Here is a 6,652-nt window from a genome sequence, read left to right as displayed (position 1 = left end):
CAAGACCCAATGAATCAGTAGAACAAATTTAAGATCTTGGTTTCCCCCAGGTTGGCTAGGAAAATGCATAGTTGATTTCCCTTGGGCCCAGGGTCAACTACGGAAACACCTTGGAAATAATCCCTGCCAATCTGCCTTTAGTGGGAGCACATTGGGTTCAATCAGTTTTCCATTGGTGTGATCATCTGGCTGAGATATTTGTTCCTTCACTTGGAGGAGAAGGTGTTATTACTCACATAAGTGAAAGTTGAAAGTCAAAGTCTGTCAGTTGTGTCAGACTCTTTGCGACCCCAAGTTCTATACAGTCCATGGAATTCTCCAGGCTAGAATATTGGAGCAGGTAGCCTTTCCCTTCTCCAGGGGATCTTCTGAAATCAGGGATCAAACCCAGGTCTCTCACATCGCAGGCAGATTCTTTACCAGCTGAGCCACAAGGGAAGCCTTTACTCACATAAAGGCTTTAACAAAATGTACCCAGCAAGCCTTAATAACAGTAATCAAGCTATTGGTGTGCTCAGTTTGGAAGTTTCCTTGATGAAAAAAGCAGTCCTACAGAATCGTTTGTCTCCTGATATTTTAACTGCTTTCCACCGGGGAACTTGAACTATAATATATACTGAATGTTGTGTTTTGATACTTGATGAGTTTTCTAATATAACCGGTGTTATAACACACATGAAGAATCAAATTTCTGCTCTGAATGATCCTCTTCCCAATTTTAGGGAAAATATTAGGATAATGGTTTGGTTCAGGAGGATCCTGGTTTAAGTCTTTACTGGTGACATTGCTACTCCCACTCATGATTTTGATTATCATTTGTTTAAGTTATAAAATGGCTGTTTCTTGCCTTCTGTGCTATGTATTTCCTACTCCTACTAAGATAATGAGATCTAAACAACTTGAAACTATTGATTGCATGATTGCATCTTTAGTTCCCTATGAAATAATGGACACACACAATGCACATGCATGGTAAAACTAGCCTAAAAGTCCTATTGGACAACTTCTCAGGTGACAAAGCCAGGGAGGGGCAGTGCTAACAGGACAGATCAGCCATGAAAGTTTACCAAGACGAACTTTCGACCAAAGGACTTCCCGTAGGAAAGACAACCGGAGAGGCATACGGATTCCATGTGATGTAGTTCTAGGTGGTTATTCTCGGCTTTCTGTCATGTAAAAATACCCACAGACAAGAAATAAATCTGTAAAATAAGCATACGTCCTTGGCTCTGTGGGAAAAATGATAATAAAAACCCTGCATCTGGGACTTCCCGAGTGGTCCAGTGGATAAGACTCCGTGCTCCCAATGCAGGGGGCCGGAGTTCCAGCCCTAGTCAGGGAATTAGATCCCACAAGCCGAAACTAAGAGTTCGCATGCTACAACTAAAGATTCCGCTTGCACAACCAAGATGGAAGATTCCACGTGCTGCAGTTAAGACCCAACGCAACCAAATAAATAGACATTAAAATAAAATAAAATACTGCATCCACTTGAATGCACCAAGAGAACAACTATTGGATAATAATGACACCATGACCAGAGGACGAACGCTTGCGTTTGAAAAAATGGGATGGGTTCTGGACATTCAGGTATTCATTGCCAGCCCTGGGAAGAGCTAGACCCGGGCGCCCGGGGGTGGGGGTGAGGGGTAGGGGCATGAATTTGAGCCCTGCTTCCCAAACATTTGGAAAACTCAGGAGAAAACGGGACTGCGGACACCCCCACCCCAGAGACCACAGCGCCTCCCACGCACGAACCCACCGTGACTGAGTCGAGATTGTCCTTTGTTGACCTTCCCCGTGGTCACCGCACGATATGGGGCAGACAACAGGCAGGCTGCGGGCACAGAGAAGCTCCAGTCCTGGAGGCAATGCTGCCGGGTGCCGTGACTGGGCCAGACACTCAGCGTACCATCTGCCAGCCCAAGCACCACACTGTGAACCAGACAGGACTGAGGTCCGAGCGGCGCCCCAGATGACTCGGCTCCACAAACTCTGGAGCTGACAGCGGGAAGGCCTGGGTCCAGCCATGGCCAGTTACATCCAGCTCTTGTCTCGCATATTCACCATTTTGTGGCTTCTGGCGTCCCCCTAGAGTCGTCACTAGGGCCCCCACGTCCGGTCCCACGACTGGCGTAGGTCACAGCGCTACAAACGTTGCGACAGAGCCACCGGGTGCCCTCGCAGTCGAAGGCGACGTCAAGCCACACGGAGCATAGTGCAAGGGGATAGGAACGTCCACGCCGTTTATATTTACGTTAACGGAGCGTCCTCCCACTCACCTTCCCCAGAGGCGCCCCTAATTGGACATTTCTTAAGGCTCCGCCCCTTTGAGCCTAAGCATCTGTGGACTCATATGTTCTCGCCAGTGCTGTTTGCAAATAGGTAACCAGAACTCGTCCTCACCACCTGGTTGATCACTGCAGCTTCTTCGGAAAACAAGAAACGGGTGTGCACCGGGAATTTCAGTGTCAGTTTTCAGGAGGAACACGCAATCCAAGTCAGGCTAGAACAGGAGAGCGTGATGTCCTGAAAGAGTCAGGGTCTTGGGATAATGCTTTGAGACCACATGTGAAACTGTAACCCTTGTGAAGACTTTGCATGCGGCAACTAAAGATACCGCGTGCCGCAAGGAAGATCGAAGAACCTGTGCAACAACTAAGACCAGGCACAGCCAAATAAGATATTTTTAAAATGACCAAATGTAATATAGTCTGGCTCCATTTGCATCTTTGACTGCTGACAGCGCTGGGGCTTCCACCCATTCCTTCCCCACTCCCACATATTTGTTACTTTAGATAAAGATACCCGTGGCCTTGAATGAAATTGGCTCTGGTGGAAAGTCTGAATACAGCCCTAGCCTGAGCATAGGCACTCTTCTAAGACCAACCACAAACTGAGATTTGTTCAATAAAGCTCTCACATTTTACACTGGAAGGAAGTTTACCTCCGTGTTTTAGTGTTTCCCTAGAGAACTTTGAAATGCAAGTAGCTATCATATCTCTAAGGCAATTGAATTTCTTATTTTTACTGATACAAAATAAAGGTTATGTAAATGTGGGATGTACCTGAAAACTCTCAATATGTTTAACAGATTGGATCAAAGCTAATGCATTTATTTGTTTGTTTGTTTAAACAGCTTTATTGAGGGACTTCCCTGGTGGTCCTGTGGCTAAGATTCTGAGCTTCCAATCCAGGGGGCCTGGGTTCTATCCCTGGTCAGGGAACTAGATCCTATATGCCGTAACTAAGACCTGGAGCAGCCAAATAAATATTGTTAACTTTTTTTAAAAAGAACTTTATTGAGAGATATATATATAATATATATACATTACACAATAGACTCCTTTAAAGTTTACAATTCAGTGGTTTAGTATATTCACAGATACATGCAATCATCACCACAGTCAATTTTTGAACAGTTTCATCACCTTTAAGAAAATCCTCTTCTCTTTAGCTATCACTTTCCTAACTTCTCACCTTCCTCCTCTAAGTCCCAGCCCTAGGCAATTGCTAATACACTTTCTGTTTCTAAAGATTTCCCTATTCTGGACTTTTATGTGAATGGAATTATATAATGTGGTCTTTGTGATCAACAAGTCACTTAGCATCATATCTTAAGGGGCAGTCATGCTGTAGCATGTATCAATAACTGATTCTTTAAAATAATTTTTTTATTGTGGTTAAGTAACATTTCAGTGCTTTTAAGTCCATTTACATTGTTGTAAAACCATCACTACCTCTCTATGTACACAGAACTGCTCATCTTGCAAAACTGAAATTCTGTATCCATTATAACCAGTAACTCCCCATTTCCCTCATCCTCTACCTTTGGCAATACCCATTCTACCTTTTATCTGTATGATTCTGACTATTCTAAGTACCTCATGTAAGTGAAATCATATAATATTTGTCCTTTTGTTACTGGCTTATTTCACTTAGCATAATATTCTCAAGGTTGGTCCACTGTGCAGCATATATCAGAATTCCCTTACTCTTTTAAGGCTGACTAATAAAATGGGACTTACTGTTGTCATTTTGCTATTTGTCTTCTATGCACCTTATAGGTGTCCTGTCCCACATTTACTGCATTACTGTCTTCCTGTGTGTTTAGTTTTTTGTTGTTTGTAGTGAAATGTTTAAGTACCTCTCTCATTGCCTTTTGTGTATATTCTATGGCTATTTTTTGTAGTTACCATGGAGATTACATTTAAAATCTTTGTTATAATGCTAATTTGAATTTACACCAGTTTAATAACATGCAAAGAGTCCGACACGACTGAGCAACTAACACACAGTAACATGCAAAAACTCTTCCTTATATTTCTACCCCTAATTCTTTCAGTTGCCTGTGTCCCCAAATTATATCTTTATATACTTTGTATACTTTATATACTTTGTGTCCAAAAATATAAACTAACAATTTAAAAAATTTATTAGTTTTTAAAATTATATAGAAAATACCACAAGGCGTTACAAACCAAAGCTACAATAACATCAGCTTCTACACTTTTATTTTTATTTGTTTTTATTTATATTTTTAATTGAAGGATAATTGCTTTACAGAATTTTGTTGTTTGCTGTCAAATTTTTAATTTTTAATGTATTAGTCTCATAAATCATGTAGGAAATAAAAAGTGGACTTGCAAACGTTGTTACAATAATACCAGGTTGGTTTTTTCGCTTGTTCTCTTTTTGGCCGCCCCACAGGACATGTGGGATCTTAGTTCCCCCACCAGGGAAAGAACTCACGCCCTCTGGAGTGCAATTCCTGAGTCTTAACCACTGGACTGCCAGAGGAGTCCATGGTGACCCCTTCTTGAGGGGAACTTGGAAACATTTTCAAGGGACAAATATGACATCTGGAACTACGGGAGCACACAGCCAGGACAGGGATGGTCTCTCCAGCCTCCAGGGCCACCCAGAGCTGGTCACAGCCTGGGGAGGGGAACTTAGAAATGTTTGGGGGAATGTCCCCTAACTACCAGGCCTGACCTGGGCTGTGGACGGGACCCGGGCACTCTGCTACAGCAGCTGGAGGGCCTCTATGGCTCGATGACTAGTTACCACAGACAGACTTTGAAAATGTTTCAGGTGGCGGATTCAACAAACAGGACACACATGTGACTGTAGTTCTGGTGTAGGAAGCTGACCCAGGGCCTTCCTGCCCTCAGGAAACATTTTCAAGATGTTTGGGTCTCACTGAGAACAGTTGCCTGCTAGGAACACCCCACCCCCCACCCTGCCCCATTCCTCTGTTGCAGCCCCCTAAAGATTCAGCCTTCTGAGGGAGACTTAGAAACTTTGGTGGAACTTCTGAAAGAGTCAATTCTTAGGTAGGTTGATAAGAAGTCTGGGGTCCTCGAGGAGGAGGAGGAGGAGGAGGAGGAGGAGGAGGAGGAGGAGGAGGAGGAGGAGGAGGAGGAGGAGGAGGAGGAGGAGGAGGAGGAGGAGGAGGAGGAGGAGGAGGAGGAGGAGGGGGAGGAGGAGGAGGGGGAGGAGGAGGGGGAGGAGGAGGGGAGGGGGAGGGGGAGGAGGAGGGGAGGGGGAGGAGGAGGGGAGGGGGAGGAGGAGGGGAGGGGGAGGAGGAGGGGAGGGGGAGGAGGAGGGGAGGGGGAGGAGGAGGGGAGGGGGAGGAGGGTGAGGAGGAGGAGGGGGAGGAGGGGGAGGAGGGGGAGAGGGAGGAGGGGGAGGGGGGAGGGGGAGGGGAGGGGAGAGGGGGAGGGGGGAGGAGGAGGAGGAGGAGAAAGGGGTCCAGGGCTCTCAAGGAGGAGAAAACGACAAACTTTTTTTCCACACTGTTTTGTCTTAGTCAATATAACAATGTATCTTGTTGAGGACATATTTATCCTTAACAAGACCTTCTGGACTAATCTTGTTATCTTAAGATAATAGGATTATCTTGGTGTGGGAGTTGGTCTGGTAAGACCTTTCTATTGTTAGCTCTAATCTTGTTAATTTAATATGTTTTTTGTGGGACTGGGTCTGGTAAAAGTATATAAGAGTAGCTAGCTAGTAGGGTAGAGAAGGCAATGGCAGCCCACTCCTGTACTCTTGCCTGGAAAAATTCCATGGATGGAGGAGCCTGGTAGGCTGCAGTCCATGGAGTCGTGAAGAGTCAGACACGACTGAGCAACTCAACTTTCACTTTTCACTTTCACGCATTGGAGAAGGAAATGGCAACCCACTCCAGTGTTCTTGCCTGGAGAATCCCAGGGACAGAGGAGCCTGGTGGGCTGCCGTCTATGGGGTCGCACAGAGTCAGACACGACTGAAGCGACTTAGCAGCAGCAGCTAGTGGGGGTACTCTCCATCGCCCTTCTGATGTCTGTGTCAGAAGCTTTCTCTGCCCCTTTTTATACTTTAACAAAACTCTGCTACACAAAAGCTCTTGACTGATCAAGCCTGGTCCCTGGTCCCAAAGCTAAATCTTCTTCTTTGGAGATCACGAATCTGACATTGTTCACCATACGCTGTCACTTCCCTGGTGGTTCAGTGGCTAAGACTCCACACTCCCAATGTTAGAGGCTGGGTTCAATCCCTGGTCAGGGAACTAGACCCCATATACCACAACTAACGGTTTGCATGGCTTAAGGAAACATTCCACATGCTACTGCAATAAAAATTAATTTTAAAAACAACATTTTGCATG

The sequence above is a fragment of the Giraffa tippelskirchi genome, chromosome 6 (genome assembly GCF_054371585.1).
Source record: "Giraffa tippelskirchi isolate mGirTip1 chromosome 6, T2T-mGirTip1v1.2.pri, whole genome shotgun sequence".
Classification (NCBI taxonomy): Eukaryota; Metazoa; Chordata; class Mammalia; order Artiodactyla; family Giraffidae; genus Giraffa; species Giraffa tippelskirchi.
This window is presented reverse-complemented; position numbering follows the sequence as displayed.